Source organism: Danio rerio, chromosome 4 (genome assembly GCF_052040795.2).
Source record: "Danio rerio strain M-AB ecotype USA chromosome 4, GRCz13ab, whole genome shotgun sequence".
NCBI lineage: Eukaryota > Metazoa > Chordata > Actinopteri > Cypriniformes > Danionidae > Danio > Danio rerio.
In genome coordinates, this window is record NC_141024.2 from 52,077,826 (window position 1) to 52,095,340 (window position 17,515).

Genomic DNA, 17,515 nt, shown 5'->3' on the forward strand with positions numbered 1-17,515 from the left:
GTAACCTCCGTACTTCAGATTTCACTCCTTTAATTGTCATTCCATTGTCTATTAAAATTTCGGTGTCATCTTCAGTCTCCATTGTTACTTCATACTCCCTTGTTTGTTTGGGTCTCACCGCCAGAATTCTTCCTTCTCCAATCAGCTCCGTGACTGCTTTGATTATATCAAACCTTCTTGCATCTTTTACATTTTCTACTTCTACAGTTACTGTTGCTTCCTTTGTGCACACTCTTCTTTGTATCTCTTGCTTATCCTTACCTTTTTCACCTCTTCGTTGGCCGGGCTCTTCATTTTATTTATCTCTTTGTCTGCTGTCAAGTCCATTTTTTTATCTTTTCGTCTATTATCCAGCCCATTTTCTTTATCCTTTCGTGCAAGTCCCTCCATTTCCGTGTCGTTGCCGGGTAATCTGTCCATGATTAAAAATAAAAAACACAACATAACCACCCTTCAGTCAGCAAAATGCTGCTGTTAGGTGGTTTTTAAAGACAAAAATAAAACAAACAAACCACTCAAGGTCAATAAACAAAAAGGTAGACAAGCAAAATGGGGAGAGCCTTTCTCTCCTCACTGCTGCCAACTCACTTCCTGTTTGCTCTATAGCACCCTCAGGGTGGTGTGGTCGTAAGCAATGACAGCTGTCAAGTGTTGGCTATTGAAACTAGGCGCAGCCCCAGGAGCCGAGCACAGCTTAGCTGCCTGCTGCGCCAATGAGGTGGACAGCTGGAGCTGGGCAAGCTGTGAAACACCAGATTCCATGTCACGGTAGTGCGGTGTGGCTCCCAGGAGACAGCTCCTGCCAAACTTGCATGTCAGGATGGCCGAGCGGTCTTAGGCGCTGCGTTCAGGTCGCAGTCTCCCCTGGAGCTGTGGGTTCGAATCTCACTTCTGACAAACAGAGCCTGTGGCGATGCGCTCTGGCTGAAGTCTTTAACTCCCTGCCACCATGTCCGAATGATACAGTAACACTGACAAAGCGCCGCATCACGCGGGCTTTAATGCAAGTGCACCGAAAGGGGATCAAAAGAATTGTCCTGGGATGGTGTTGATTTTTAAGGTTTGCAGGGCATTTTTTCGTCAAATCCTCGTACAACGTCAAGTCATGACATTTGACAGATCCACGACCTTGTATCGTGCATCATCCAGTGAGCAGAGAGCCAATTGAGAATGCGCGTAAAAGCAAATCTGAATGTTTCCGCTCAGTTTCTAACAGGAGACCCTCCGCTTGTAAAGCCATCGTGATAACCACAGGAGCCTCCGGTTAGGGTGAGAGCACTGTCTTGTGGTGCCATCGCAGAGAGACTGAAAGTCACTTTCCACAATGTTTTCATTCAATGTTCTACGCTGGTGGAATCACTTTGCCATTCCCACTCGGATTACGGATACACTGGTCTCCTTCAAACGACAGCTAACACCCATCTCTTCAGAGTACACCCGAACCCCGGTGAATATCCCTCTCTCTAAAGAAAACGACACTCCTACTCCAGCACTAAATCACCTGAGCACAAACAAATTACTTGGAATATATAGCCCTTTTTCGTATGCATTGCCTCGTCTTGTTGAATCGCTAAATACCTCCACTATTGTATTTCGCTTTGAACAAAAGTGTCCACTAATTGTATGCTTCGGCCCAGTTTCGAACAGGAGACCTTTAGCGTGTAATGCAAACATGGTAAACACTACACTACGGAAACCAATAGGCCAGTGGTGCTTCAAGTATTTATAGTCTTTTTTTATAGAGCTGTCTTGTACGGTCCGCATCGTGGAGGGCCAGCAAACGCACTGGCCACCTGCTCATGCACAACACAAAGCTAAAAGAAATCAGATTCTATGCAAGTTTGCGACAACGCGAGGGGAGGTAAACACTGAGTTGAATTCAAACTTCTAGCCTCACAACGCTCTGCAGAAAGAATGTTTTCAGTGAACTTCAGTACTCAACAGAAGCCTGATTTGACAATTGTCGTAAAAGCCAGAGGTTGTTTCCACCCAGTTTCGAACTGGGGACCTTTCGCGTGTAAGGCGAACGTGATAACTACTACACTATGGAAACCTTCAGAAATACAACTAGCAGATAACCCTTTTTGATTGGATGCCTGTTGACGATCATTGCTGGTGCGGCAGTGGATGCTATTATTTTCTCGCCAAAAGAAGAGCACTGTTTCTGCTCGGTTGCGAACCGAGGACCTTTCGCGTGTTAGGCGAACGTGATGACCACTACACTACAGAAACCCCACAAGCGCTTTCTCCAGCGAAGTTAGGCGTGCAAGGATAAAACAAGGTGTACGCGTTTGTCAATCAAGCGGATAAAGCCAACTCAGCGTGACAAGCTCCCTGCAGGTATTAGGGCCAATTTACAATCCGGGCCCAACACAGCTGTACAGGTCCTAGCGAAATGTCCCCTTTCGTCACATTTGAAGCACCTGAATTCTGGGCATTCCTTCATCACATGGTCTGAGCTCATGCGTAGTCGACAGGTTTTTACCTGATTGGTGTGCATGACTCTAAAGTGCTGTGCCCCTTCAGCCGTCTCGATTTTGGTACTGTATGGTAGGGAGACCGTCTCTTCTGGAAATCTGTTTTTTACAAACCTTGTTCCATCTTCTATGCTTGTGCCTGGATACAGACTTCTTTTAGTTTTAGACATGGGGAAAACTCCCCATCCCTCTAGCTTGCTTAAAATTTCTTCATCAGCTAGGTAAACAGGCAGATGCTTGAACGAAACAACATAGTCTCTGTTTTGTAACCTCCGTACTTCAGATTTCACTCCTTTAATTGTCATTCCATTGTCTATTAAAATTTCGGTGTCATCTTCAGTCTCCATTGTTACTTCATACTCCCTTGTTTGTTTGGGTCTCACCGCCAGAATTCTTCCTTCTCCAATCAGCTCCGTGACTGCTTTGATTATATCAAACCTTCTTGCATCTTTTACATTTTCTACTTCTACAGTTACTGTTGCTTCCTTTGTGCACACTCTTCTTTGTATCTCTTGCTTATCCTTACCTTTTTCACCTCTTCGTTGGCCGGGCTCTTCATTTTATTTATCTCTTTGTCTGCTGTCAAGTCCATTTTTTTATCTCTTCGTCTATTATCCAGCCCATTTTCTTTATCCTTTCGTGCAAGTCCCTCCATTTCCATGTCGTTGCCGGGTAATCTGTCCATGATTAAAAAAAAAAAACACAACATAACCACCCTTCAGTCAGCAAAATGCTGCTGTTAGGTGGTTTTTAAAGACAAAAATAAAACAAACAAACAAACCACTCAAGGTCAATAAACAAAAAGGTAGACAAGCAAAATGGGGAGAGCCTTTCTCTTCTCACTGCTGCCAACTCACTTCCTGTTTGCTCTATAGCACCCTCAGGGTGGTGTGGTCGTAAGCAATGACAGCTGTCAAGTGTTGGCTATTGAAACTAGGCGCAGCCCCAGGAGCCGAGCACAGCTTAGCTGCCTGCTGCGCCAATGAGGTGGACAGCTGGAGCTGGGCAAGCTGTGAAACACCAGATTCCATGTCACGGTAGTGCGGTGTGGCTCCCAGGAGACAGCTCCTGCCAAACTTGCATGTCAGGATGGCCGAGCGGTCTAAGGCGCTGCGTTCAGGTCGCAGTCTCCCCTGGAGGCGTGGGTTTGAATCCCACTTCTGACAAACCGAGCCTGTGGCTATGTGCTCTCGCTGAAGTCTTTAACTCCCTGCCACCATGTCCGAATGATACAGTAACACTGACAAAGCACCGCATCACGCGGGCTTTAATGCAAGTGCACCGAAAGGGGATCAAAAGAATTGTCCTGGGATGGTGTTGATTTTTAAGGTTTGCAGGGCAGTTTTTCGTCAAATCCTCGTACAACGTCAAGTCATGACATTTATCAGATCCACGACCTTGTATCGTGCATCATCCAGTGAGCAGAGAGCCAATTGAGAATGCGCCTAAAAGCAAATCTGAATGTTTTCGCTCAGTTTCTAACAGGAGACCCTCCGCTTGTAAAGCCATCGTGATAACCACAGGAGCCTCCGGTTAGGGTGAGAGCACTGTCTTGTGGTGCCATCGCAGAGAGACTGAAAGTCACTTTCCACAATGTTTTCATTCAATGTTCTACGCTGGTGGAATCACTTTGCCATTCCCACTCGGATTACGGATACACTGGTCTCCTTCAAACGACAGCTAACACCCATCTCTTCAGAGTACACCCGAACCCCGGTGAATATCCCTCTCTCTAAAGAAAACGACACTCCTACTCCAGCACTAAATCACCTGAGCACAAACAAATTACTTGGAATATATAGCCCTTTTTCGTTTGCATTGCCTCGTCTTGTTGAATTGCTAAATACCTCCACTATTGTATGTCGCTTTGAACAAAAGTGTCCACTAATTGTATGCTTCGGCCCAGTTTCGAACAGGAGACCTTTAGCATGTAATGCAAACATGATAAACACTACACTACGGAAACCAATAGGCCAGTGGTGCTTCAAGTATTTATAGTCTTTTTTTATAGAGCTTACTTGTACGGTCCGCATCGTGGAGGGCCAGCAAACGCACTGGCCACCTGCTCATGCACAACACAAAGCTAAAAGAAATTAGATTCTATGCAAGTTTGCGACAACGCGAGGGGAGGTAAACACTGAGTTGAATTCAAACTTCTAGCCTCACAACGCTCTGCAGAAAGAATGTTTTCAGTGAACTTCAGTACTCAACAGAAGCCTGATTTGACAATTGTCGTAAAAGCCAGAGGTTGTTTCCACCCAGTTTCGAACTGGGGACCTTTCGCGTGTAAGGCGAACGTGATAACTACTACACTATGGAAACCTTCAGAAATACAACTAGCAGATAACCCTTTTTGATTGGATGCCTGTTGATGATCATTGCTGGTGCGGCAGTGGATGCTATTATTTTCTCGCCAAAAGAAGAGCACTGTTTCTGCTCGGTTTCGAACGGAGGACCTTTCGCGTGTTAGGCGAACGTGATGACCACTACACTACAGAAACCCCACAAGCGCTTTCTCCAGCGAAGTTAGGCGTGCAAGGATAAAACAAGGTGTACGCGTTTGTCAATCAAGCGGATAAAGCCAACTCAGCGTGACAAGCTCCCTGCAGGTATTAGGGCCAATTTACAATCCGGGCCCAACACAGCTGTACAGGTTCTAGCGAAATGTCCCCTTTCGTCACATTTGAAGCACCTGAATTCTGGGCATTCCTTCATCACATGGTCTGAGCTCATGCGTTGTCGACAGGTTTTTACCTGATTGGTGTGCATGACTCTAAAGTGCTGTGCCCCTTCAGCCGTCTCGATTTTGGTACTGTATGGTAGGGAGACCGTCTCTTCTGGAAATCTGTTTTTTACAAACCTTGTTCCATCTTCTATGCTTGTGCCTGGATACAGACTTCTTTTAGTTTTAGACATGGGGAAAACTCCCCATCCCTCTAGCTTGCTTAAAATTTCTTCATCAGCTAGGTAAACAGGCAGATGCTTGAACGAAACAACATAGTCTCTGTTTTGTAACCTCCGTACTTCAGATTTCACTCCTTTAATTGTCATTCCATTGTCTATTAAAATTTCGGTGTCATCTTCAGTCTCCATTGTTACTTCATACTCCCTTGTTTGTTTGGGTCTCACCGCCAGAATTCTTCCTTCTCCAATCAGCTCCGTGACTGCTTTGATTATATCAAACCTTCTTGCATCTTTTACATTTTCTACTTCTACAGTTACTGTTGCTTCCTTTGTGCACACTCTTCTTTGTATCTCTTGCTTACCCTTACCTTTTTCACCTCTTCGTTGGCCGGGCTCTTCATTTTATTTATCTCTTTGTCTGCTGTCAAGTCCATTTTTTTATCTCTTCGTCTATTATCCAGCCCATTTTCTTTATCCTTTCGTGCAAGTCCCTCCATTACCGTGTCGTTGCCGGGTAATCTGTCTATGATTAAAAAAAAAAACACAACATAACCACCCTACAGTCAGCAAAATGCTGCTGTTAGGTGGTTTTTAAAGACAAAAATAAAACAAACAAACAAACCACTCAAGGTCAATAAACAAAAAGGTAGACAAGCAAAATGGGGAGAGCCTTTCTCTTCTCACTGCTGCCAACTCACTTCCTGTTTGCTCTATAGCACCCTCAGGGTGGTGTGGTCGTAAGCAATGACAGCTGTCAAGTGTTGGCTATTGAAACTAGGCGCAGCCCCAGGAGCCGAGCACAGCTTAGCTGCCTGCTGCGCCAATGAGGTGGACAGCTGGAGCTGGGCAAGCTGTGAAACACCAGATTCCATGTCACGGTAGTGCGGTGTGGCTCCCAGGAGACAGCTCCTGCCAAACTTGCATGTCAGGATGGCCGAGCGGTCTATGGTGCTGCGTTCAGGTCGCAGTCTCCCCTGGAGGCGTGGGTTCGAATCCCACTTCTGACAAACCGAGCCTGTGGCTATGTGCTCTGGCTGAAGTCTTTAACTCCCTGCCACCATGTCCGAATGATACAGTAACACTGACAAAGCACCGCATCACGCGGGCTTTAATGCAAGTGCACCGAAAGGGGATCAAAAGAATTGTCCTGGGATGGTGTTGATTTTTAAGGTTTGCAGGGCAGTTTTTCGTCAAATCCTCGTACAACGTCAAGTCATGACATTTGACAGATCCACGACCTTGTATCGTGCATCATCCAGTGAGCAGAGAGCCAATTGAGAATGCGCGTAAAAGCAAATCTGAATGTTTCCGCTCAGTTTCTAACAGGAGACCCTCCGCTTGTAAAGCCATCGTGATAACCACAGGAGCCTCCGGTTAGGGTGAGAGCACTGTCTTGTGGTGCCATCGCAGAGAGACTGAAAGTCACTTTCCACAATGTTTTCATTCAATGTTCTACGCTGGTGGAATCACTTTGCCATTCCCACTCGGATTACGGATACACTGGTCTCCTTCAAACGACAGCTAACACCCATCTCTTCAGAGTACACCCGAACCCCGGTGAATATCCCTCTCTCTAAAGAAAACGACACTCCTACTCCAGCACTAAATCACCTGAGCACAAACAAATTACTTGGAATATATAGCCCTTTTTCGTTTGCATTGCCTCGTCTTGTTGAATTGCTAAATACCTCCACTATTGTATGTCGCTTTGAACAAAAGTGTCCACTAATTGTATGCTTCGGCCCAGTTTCGAACAGGAGACCTTTAGCGTGTAATGCAAACATGATAAACACTACACTACGGAAACCAATAGGCCAGTGGTGCTTCAAGTATTTATAGTCTTTTTTTATAGAGCTGTCTTGTACGGTCCGCATCGTGGAGGGCCAGCAAACGCACTGGCCACCTGCTCATGCACAACACAAAGCTAAAAGAAATTAGATTCTACGCAAGTTTGCGACAACGCGAGGGGAGGTAAACACTGAGTTGAATTCAAACTTCTAGCCTCACAACGCTCTGCAGAAAGAATGTTTTCAGTGAACTTCAGTACTCAACAGAAGCCTGATTTGACAATTGTCGTAAAAGCCAGAGGTTGTTTCCACCCAGTTTCGAACTGGGGACCTTTCGCGTGTAAGGCGAACGTGATAACTACTACACTATGGAAACCTTCAGAAATACAACTAGCAGATAACCCTTTTTGATTGGATGCCTGTTGACGATCATTGCTGGTGCGGCAGTGGATGCTATTATTTTCTCGCCAAAAGAAGAGCACTGTTTCTGCTCGGTTTCGAACCGAGGACCTTTCGCGTGTTAGGCGAACGTGATGACCACTACACTACAGAAACCCCAGAAGCGCTTTCTCCAGCGAAGTTAGGCGTGCAAGGATAAAACAAGGTGTACGCGTTTGTTAATCAAGCGGATAAAGCCAACTCAGCGTGACAAGCTCCCTGCAGGTATTAGGGCCAATTTACAATCCGGGCCCAACACAGCTGTACAGGTCCTAGCGAAATGTCCCCTTTCGTCACATTTGAAGCACCTGAATTCTGGGCATTCCTTCATCACATGGTCTGAGCTCTTGCGTAGTCGACAGGTTTTTACCTGATTGGTGTGCATGACTCTAAAGTGCTGTGCCCCTTCAACCGTCTCGATTTTGGTACTGTATGGTAGGGAGACCGTCTCTTCTGGAAATCTGTTTTTTACAAACCTTGTTCCATCTTCTATGCTTGTGCCTGGATACAGACTTCTTTTAGTTTTAGACATGGGGAAAACTCCCCATCCCTCTAGCTTGCTTAAAATTTCTTCATCAGCTAGGTAAACAGGCAGATGCTTGAACGAAACAACATAGTCTCTGTTTTGTAACCTCCGTACTTCAGATTTCACTCCTTTAATTGTCATTCCATTGTCTATTAAAATTTCGGTGTCATCTTCAGTCTCCATTGTTACTTCATACTCCCTTGTTTGTTTGGGTCTCACCGCCAGAATTCTTCCTTCTCCAATCAGCTCCGTGACTGCTTTGATTATATCAAACCTTCTTGCATCTTTTACATTTTCTACTTCTACAGTTACTGTTGCTTCCTTTGTGCACACTCTTCTTTGTATCTCTTGCTTATCCTTACCTTTTTCACCTCTTCGTTGGCCGGGCTCTTCATTTTATTTATCTCTTTGTCTGCTGTCAAGTCCATTTTTTTTATCTCTTCGTCTATTATCCAGCCCATTTTCTTTATCCTTTCGTGCAAGTCCCTCCATTTCCGTGTCGTTGCCGGGTAATCTGTCCATGATTAAAAATAAAAAACACAACATAACCACCCTTCAGTCAGCAAAATGCTGCTGTTAGGTGGTTTTTAAAGACAAAAATAAAACAAACAAACAAACCACTCAAGGTCAATAAACAAAAAGGTAGACAAGCAAAATGGGGAGAGCCTTTCTCTCCTCACTGCTGCCAACTCACTTCCTGTTTGCTCTATAGCACCCTCAGGGTGGTGTGGTCGTAAGCAATGACAGCTGTCTAGTGTTGGCTATTGAAACTAGGCGCAGCCCCAGGAGCCGAGCACAGCTTAGCTGCCTGCTGCGCCAATGAGGTGGACAGCTGGAGCTGGGCAAGCTGTGAAACACCAGATTCCATGTCACGGTAGTGCGGTGTGGCTCCCAGGAGACAGCTCCTGCCAAACTTGCATGTCAGGATGGCCGAGTGGTCTAAGGCGCTGCGTTCAGGTCGCAGTCTCCCCTGGAGGCGTGGGTTCGAATCCCACTTCTGACAAACCGAGCCTGTGGCTATGTGCTCTCGCTGAAGTCTTTAACTCCCTGCCACCATGTCCGAATGATACAGTAACACTGACAAAGCACCGCATCACACGGGCTTTAATGCAAGTGCACCGAAAGGGGATCAAAAGAATTGTCCTGGGATGGTGTTGATTTTTAAGGTTTGCAGGGCAGTTTTTCGTCAAATCCTCGTACAACGTCAAGTCATGACATTTGACAGATCCACGACCTTGTATCGTGCATCATCCAGTGAGCAGAGAGCCAATTGAGAATGCGCGTAAAAGCAAATCTGAATGTTTCCGCTCAGTTTCTAACAGGAGACCCTCCGCTTGTAAAGCCATCGTGATAACCACAGGAGCCTCCGGTTAGGGTGAGAGCACTGTCTTGTGGTGCCATCGCAGAGAGACTGAAAGTCACTTTCCACAATGTTTTCATTCAATGTTCTACGCTGGTGGAATCACTTTGCCATTCCCACTCGGATTACGGATACACTGGTCTCCTTCAAACGACAGCTAACACCCATCTCTTCAGAGTACACATGAACCCCGGTGAATATCCCTCTCTCTAAAGAAAACGACACTCCTACTCCAGCACTAAATTCCCTGAGCACAAACAAATTACTTGGAATACATAGCCCTTTTTCGTATGCATTGCCTCGTCTTGTTGAATCGCTAAATACCTCCACTATTGTATGTCGCTTTGAACAAAAGTGTCCACTAATTGTATGCTTCGGCCCAGTTTCGAACAGGAGACCTTTAGCGTGTAATGCAAACATGATAAACACTACACTACGGAAACCAATAGGCCAGTGGTGCTTCAAGTATTTGTAGTCTTTTTTTATAGAGCTGTCTTGTACGGTCCGCATCGTGGAGGGCCAGCAAACGCACTGGCCACCTGCTCATGCATAACACAAAGCTAAAAGAAATCAGATTCTACGCAAGTTTGCGACACTGCGAGGGGAGGTAAACACTGAGTTGAATTCAAACTTCTAGCCTCACAACGCTCTGCAGAAAGAATGTTTTCAGTGAACATCAATACTCAACAGAAGCCTGATTTGACAATTGTCGTAAAAGACAGAGGTTGTTTCCACCTGGGGACCTTTCGCGTGTAAGGCGAACGTGATAACCACTACACTATGGAAACCTTCAGAAGTACAACTAGCAGATAACCCTTTTTGATTGGGTGCCTGTTGACGATCATTGCTGGTGCGGCAGTGGATGCTATTATTTTCTCGCCAAAAGAAGAGCACTGTTTCTGCTCGGTTTCGAACCGAGGACCTTTCGCGTGTTAGGCGAACGTGATGACCACTACACTACAGAAACCCCACAAGTGCTTTCCCCAGCGAACTTAGGCATGCAAGGATAAAACAAGGTGTACGCGTTTGTCAATCAAGCGGATAAAGCCAACTTAGCGTGACAAGCTCCCTGCAGGTATTAGGGCCAATTTACAATCCGGGCCCAACACAGCTGTACAGGTCCTAGCGAAATGTCCCCTTTCGTCACATTTGAAGCACCTGAATTCTGGGCATTCCTTCATCACATGGTCTGAGCTCATGCGTAGTCGACAGGTTTTTACCTGATTGGTGTGCATGACTCTAAAGTGCTGTGGCCCTTCAGCCGTCTCGATTTTGGTACTGTATGGTAAGAAGACCATCCCTTCTGGAAATCTGTTTTTTACAAACCTTGTTCCATCTTCTATGTTTGTGCCAGGATACAATCTTCTCTTAATGGTAACACTTTATTTTGATGGTCCCCCTTTAGATAGTCTGTTGACCATAAGTTACTTTTCAAGTTCTTATCTGTTTACTCTCATCTGGGTAGTATCTGTAGATTGTCTTTTAAATGTTCTTAGGCAATCATTACAATTTTTACAACACGTAAACATTTATTAAACTTTTAGTAAGTTGTGTTACCAAAATAAGTTCTAGATGGTCAACAATCTATCAGTAGATATGTAACAAATCTTCAACAGATGTTCAACAGAGTATTAGTAGATATGCAACAAATCCTAAACATTTATTAAACTTTTGATAAGTTACATGCTACCAAATTAGGTTGTAGTGTATTACAGTGTATTAGTAGATATGCAACAAATCTTAAACAAGTTTTCAGAAAATTTACCATCAAGATTTTTTGTTGTCATTGTCTGCATGTAGTTGTTAATCAGTTTATCAATAGACTTTTAGTAAACATTCAGATGCCTATAAGAAGCAACACAACATAATTTAAAATGAACTTTAAACAAATATAAAGTTAGGGTTAGGTAAAAATTTCATGCATGCATTTGCAAAAGTCTTCAACTAACTATTCGTTACATTTAACCCAACTTTCAGTAGACAGTTAGTTTACTTTAAGTTACATTTATCTGCTCATCTGTTGTCACACTAGGCCCATCAATATGAAGTGAAAAATTAAGAAATGCTGGTGAATGACTGTAAGGAGCCAACATCACAGACAGCATGGTTACTATTCTGTAAATGTTCAGCAGATAGTCAACAGACAGGTAGTAGCAACACTGATGCAAGTATTTGAAGACACACAACAGCACCACACATACAAGAACAGAAAAATAAATACCAGAGTCATTAGTTCGTCCAACTGCTTTTAATGTATTGCTGTCAAAAAAATAAATAAACAGCCCAGATAATTAAGCTGAGGAAAACATTTACTTCAGGACAACTAAAAACAATTGTTACGTTTGAAGAGTTCAGATGCAAAACCTTTAATTGCCATATAACATTTATTCATTCATTTTTTTCAGCTTAGTCCCTTTATTAATCAGGGGTCGCCAAAGCAGAATGAACTACCAACATATTCAGCATATGTTTTATGCAGCAGATGCCCTTCCAGCTGCAACCCATCACTGGAAAACAACCATATACACTCATTCACACACTACATACAAATTAGCCTACCCAATTCCCCTGTACCACATGTTTTTGGACTTGTCAGGGAAACCAGAGCACCCAGAGGAAACCCACACAAACATCGGGAGATGATCAGCACAGAAACACCAACTGACCCAGCCAAGGCTCAAACTAGTGACCTCCTTGCTGTGAGGCAAACATGCTACCCACTGCACCACCATGCAGCCACCATATACATTTTTTTTTTCTAAAATGAATATTTTTTTAAGTCTCAGCTCTGCAATTAAACTTTTTTTGTGGCAAATATTTTTTTCATTATCTTTCAAACAGTAGGCTGAAAAAAAAACTACTTTTAGAAAAACAATTCAAATGGCGGGCAATGTGGTGCCGCAGAGGGTAGAATGTTCACCTCACAGTAAGAAGGTCGTTGGTTCGAGCCTCAGCTAGGTCAGGTGGGATTTCTGTGTGGAGTTTGCATGTTCTCCCTGTGTTCGCGTGGGTGTCCTCTGGGTGCTCCGGTTCCCTCCACAAGTCCAAAGACATGTGGTACAGGTAAATTGAGTAGGCTCAAATATGTGTGTGCTTGGATGTTTCCCAGTGGTGCATTGCAGCTGGAAGGGCATCTGCTGTGTAAAACATGGATGTTGCAGGATAAGCTGGTGGTTCATTCCATTGTGGCAACCCCAGATTAATAAAGGGATTAAGCTGAAAATTAATTAATTTAGTCAGAATTTTAAAAATTTTCATCCGATGTCAATATTTTTTTTTTCCTTTGGCATTACAGTTAAAGTCAGAATTATTAGCCCCCCTGTATTATTAGTGCCCCTGTTTATTTTTTTCCCCCAATTTCTGTTTAATGGAGGGGAGATTGTTTCAGCACATTTCCAAGCATAATAGTTTTAAAAACCCATTTCTAATAACTTATTTATTTTATCTTTGCCATAATGACAGTAAATAATATTTTACTTGATATTCTTCAAGACACTTCTATACAGCTTAAAGTGACATTTAAAGGCTTAACTAAGTTAATAGGGTGAACTAGGCAGGTTAGGGTAATTAGGCAAGTTATTGTATAATAATGGTTTGTGCTGAAGACTATCGAAAAAAATAGCTTAAAGAGGCTAAAAATTTTGTCCCAAAAATGGCTTTAAAAACTTTTTAACCTGCTTTTATTCTTGCCATAATAAAACAAATAATACTTTCTCCAGAAGAAAAAATATTATCAGACATGCTGTGAAAATTTCCTTGCTCTGTTAAACATTATTTGGGAAATATTTAAAAAAGGGGAAAAAAAATCAAAAGGGGGCTAATAATTCTGACTTCAACTGTATAAGCTAAGCTTATTGTGCTGTAGGTTTTTGCTTCTACATTTTAGCAACAGTAAACAGGAGCATTATTGAACAAAGAAACATACAATAAATATGGACTTAACAATAAGTGAGATAGCAAATCTACTCTAATTACTTATTCAGATAAAAAGACAAAAGTGAACCCTTCTTTTTCATTGATACAACCTTTATGCAAAAGTCTCCAAAAATTAGCTCTCAACCCTTTTGAGCGAACTCTGTTAATTTTCCTGGTGTGAAGCTGATTCTGTTAAATTGGTCCCTGTTAGCAAAGTACAGCTCTGCAATTGCAGCGAGCTGGGCCACTGCATTTTGAGAGACACCTTCTCTCTGGAACGCTCTGGTCATGGTTGCTCCACGTCTTGTCAGCTTCAAAAGCCTTTTGTAGCATGTATGACATCACAAACATTATTAGCTAAAAACTATTTAAAACAATTAATACCTTCATGACCAAATAATAATAATGCAACCACCTATCGAAAGCCTAATGAGCACATAAAATAATAGAAATTAGTATCATAAGTATCATTATATATGTGTGTATAACACATATGTGTGTGTGTGTGTGAGTGAAAGACAGCATGTAGTAGTGTGTGTAAGAGAGAGAGCCAGTACATGTTTATGAGAGAGCATGAAGAAGTGTGTGTGTGTGTGTGTGTGTGTGTGTGTGTGAGAGGGAGGGCTTATATTTGTAAGTGAGAGCATGTACATGTGTCTGTGAGATGTCTATGTGTTTGTGTCGGCAACATTGTATCATTTACAGTCATGTTAAAAAAGTATTTCTGATTGAATTGAGATAGAATGTAGGTGTGTGTGAGAGAGCATGTACAAGAGTGAGTGTGTTAGTTAGAGTGTGTACACGTGTGTGTGTGTGTGTGTGTGTGATTGAGAAAAGTTAGTTGGTGTTGTGATGAAATTTGCTATGTCCAGAAAACTTGTCAGACTAAACAGTTATTTACTTTTTGGTTTTATTTATTTAATAAATGTATATGGTATTTAAGCAAAGTTTTAGGGGAACTGGATGTAATTATAAAGAATATTATTTTTTAAATAATATAATCATAAAATAATTTTATTTTAAATAAGAATAGGCCTACACACAGTCTAAAAATTGATTATTAAGCATGTAATATACACCCAGTCTAAAGCATGTAGTTTCCAGAAGCACTTAAACCGATCTTTGGGTAGAGACTCAATAATATCCATCAGCACGTTGTGACGTCACATTCGACTGGCGCGCGTGTGTGTGTGTGGCTGTTTTTTTGTGTTAGTGGGCGAGGCCGCAGGTTTCAAATCTCCCAGGTTTGCGCACACAACTACTTGTGTTTCGTAGATACAACATCACAAAACACCTAATGACCCGTTATCAAGACGACTCATTAGAAGCACTATGTGTCGACTCTTTTATAGACGAATCAACAGTTTTAAACACTGTACACTTACGGATTTAAGCCTTAGCTGGATATTTCACTTCACTTAGAGCTGTTACACACTACATGGAAGGGCATTTTCAAAAAACCATAATATGGGCTCTTTAACAAAATAAATACACTATTTAAATAAAATAGAAATAAAATAGAAATCAACAAGTAAAATAGAAGAAACTGTAGAACTGTTATGGTTATAAACTCTATAAATACACACAGAGGTAAGGGTCCTTCTATTAGTCCCATGACGGAACTAACAGCATGGGTGAAGGTTAAATGCTTGTAAACCTTTTAGCACATGTGAAAAGAAATATTTTTGTTCGTTAAAATTTATTTTAATTTGTTTCTAGCTCTGAATTTTACCTTGACTCCAATTTATAATAATTTTAGATTTAGATTCATCTAATTCAAGCTGATTACCTTATAGGTTGTGATTAGGTCTAATTTAGATTGATTAATCTAATAAATCCTTATATTCCATTAATGTTTAATAGTTTACTCAAAGTCGCTTAGAGTCAGTATGCTGGCCAGTTTCATCTGCTCACGGACACATCTTCGCCAGTTCCGATTCTTAGCAGATAAGCTAATTTCCTTTAAGTAATAATAGGCCGCCCCATGCTTGCACATACTTAAAGAAAGTTTGATTTAGCCCCTAGATTATATCATACCCCTAGATTATCATCAGTGATTGTCAGAAATCAACAGGTCTCTAATGCTGTGCCCATGCTCCATCCATTGCGCCTGAATGGATGACTAATCCTGGTTGTAGGCTGCGGAAACATCAGCCTAAACAGTCTACTAGATTTAAATGATTTCAGGAGATATTAGAGTCAAACAAGAATTTGACATTTATTTGTCAGGCAAAGATTTTCCATTGCAGTTCACATAATTAAACAAAATAAGCCAATCAAGATTGTACAACATCAATTACTCAAAGATACATTTAAGAGTTAAAGAGGAATACCTGACCATGTAGAAATACATTGCAGCATATAAGTCCTGATGCAGAGCTCAGAGACTCACAACCTGCAATGGAGTATCCTGTATACAGGATCACATGGACACTTCTGCACCGTTTGCCTAAATACTCAAATCATCATAAATTCAAGACAATAAAAGCTTCACCAAGACTCTTGCCTGGTCATGAGTTGATGCGAAGACCATTTTGCCTGGAGTGGAGCATCTGGCAAAGATCTTTCCAAAGTCAAAACCCAAATTAACTGAGAGGGAGATTGTAAAATATTACAGTGAAATTAAGACCTCTTTATCAATCACACAGAGACATTTAAAATCACACCAAACATGAATATAAAGCCACAAGATACACCATATTAAGAATTTAAACATTCTGTGTGGAATGTGAGTGAGCTGCTCTGGTGGAGAAGGTAAAGTCCAGGGCAAAGAGGGGGGCTCAGGATGCACGATCGAGACAACCTGAACAACTGGTTTCCTAGCTGATCTTCTTCTCACATTAGAAAGTTTATTGTTTTAGTGACTGACCATTCTCATGGTCTTGTCTCGTGTGGAGTTCCATAACAGTTTGCAGATTTTAATATTATGGAGAGATATAGCCATCCTTCCATTATTATGTGCAAATCTAATCTTAAACTGTAGTTCTCCTGTACACTGCAACGAGAACCTCAGTCAATAATATTTATTTAAAACTGAATTTTTGTTGCATCATATGATCATATTTTAAACTTTTCATAAAATCATCAAACAATGTGTACCTAAAAAGCATTTTCTAAGAAATAAAAAAAGTTCTGTCCTATTGTCACTAAGTTATTCTTACCTTTTTTCTACTGGAAATGTGGTTTATATCTCTATAAATATATTGATTTGTCTATTTGCTGGCTTGCTATCAGAAAACATACACTAAGCTAGGCGATAGATTAATTAAATTCTACAATTACAAGTGATTTGTAGTTTGTTCATTTATACTCCATTTTTTGTTTAATAATGTTTTTCTATGCAGACTTTATGTATTGGTCTAATATTTGTATAAAGAAAGATTGCATTTGCATTTACTCATTTAGCATCTTTTATCCTGCGACCAAAAACTAATGACACAAGATGAAACAGACTCAGCCTATCAAAAGTTCAGAGCTTGTGTTTTTGAATGCTAACAAACCTTAAGCCAAGTCCAACAAGTAAAGCCACACAATGTTGTTTTAAAGCTTATTTTAATTTAATTTAATTTTTTAAAAATGGACTGTTCTATTCTCAAGTCAAGTTGTTAAGCTCATTAGGCTCTGTGGCTTTTGTATTTTTTATATGTATTATCTTTCACTTAAAATGCTGTTTCATAAGGACATCTATTGGGAAGAGTTGCCATATTTGATATAAAGCTTTTATGGCACAAACGTGTAATTTAATTTAAAGCTTACTTCTTTTTATTTATTAAAAAGCCTAGCTTGATGTGCATTATTGTTTTTCTTTTGATTATTGTAGTGTTGTGATTGTAATCTGATTTGTTATAAAAGCTTTTCTGGTATAATAATAATAATAATAATAATAATAAAACAATAAACAACAATTAAACAGTGTTTAAGTGTCCTATCCCTGCAGCATCATATGTTACAAAACTATTCATAAAGACAATTTGATTTATTAAATAATTCATCTTTTATGCTTTCTTTCACATTATGTGAAAAGAATGAATGACTCGGATGAACTAAAAGATTAATTAATTCGCTCATGCGCACGTTGTGTAGTGCGAGACAAGATCAGTTCATTTTT

General features: G+C 41.4%; 2 protein-coding genes and 6 non-coding genes across 9 annotated transcripts in view; 1 reads left to right on the forward strand and 7 right to left on the reverse strand.

The window, feature by feature from the left end:
- The window catches only part of LOC137490940 (uncharacterized), a 627,578-nt gene that overhangs the window by 601,616 nt on the left and 8,447 nt on the right, over positions 1-17,515 (reverse strand). The gene's annotated exons all lie outside the window — the stretch shown is intronic.
- Positions 1-17,515, reverse strand: part of LOC137490961 (protein NLRC3-like) — a 372,316-nt gene that overhangs the window by 297,762 nt on the left and 57,039 nt on the right. The gene's annotated exons all lie outside the window — the stretch shown is intronic.
- trnav-uac (transfer RNA valine (anticodon UAC)) lies at positions 1,981-2,053 on the reverse strand. Its single transcript has one exon. It is a non-coding gene; the product is annotated as a tRNA-Val (tRNA).
- On the reverse strand, positions 4,727-4,799 carry trnav-uac (transfer RNA valine (anticodon UAC)). The gene has a single exon. It is a non-coding gene; the product is annotated as a tRNA-Val (tRNA).
- On the reverse strand, positions 7,472-7,544 carry trnav-uac (transfer RNA valine (anticodon UAC)). Its single transcript has one exon. It is a non-coding gene; the product is annotated as a tRNA-Val (tRNA).
- Positions 7,651-7,723, reverse strand: trnav-aac (transfer RNA valine (anticodon AAC)). The gene has a single exon. It is a non-coding gene; the product is annotated as a tRNA-Val (tRNA).
- On the forward strand, positions 9,053-9,135 carry trnal-cag (transfer RNA leucine (anticodon CAG)). Its single transcript has one exon. It is a non-coding gene; the product is annotated as a tRNA-Leu (tRNA).
- trnav-aac (transfer RNA valine (anticodon AAC)) lies at positions 10,387-10,459 on the reverse strand. The gene has a single exon. It is a non-coding gene; the product is annotated as a tRNA-Val (tRNA).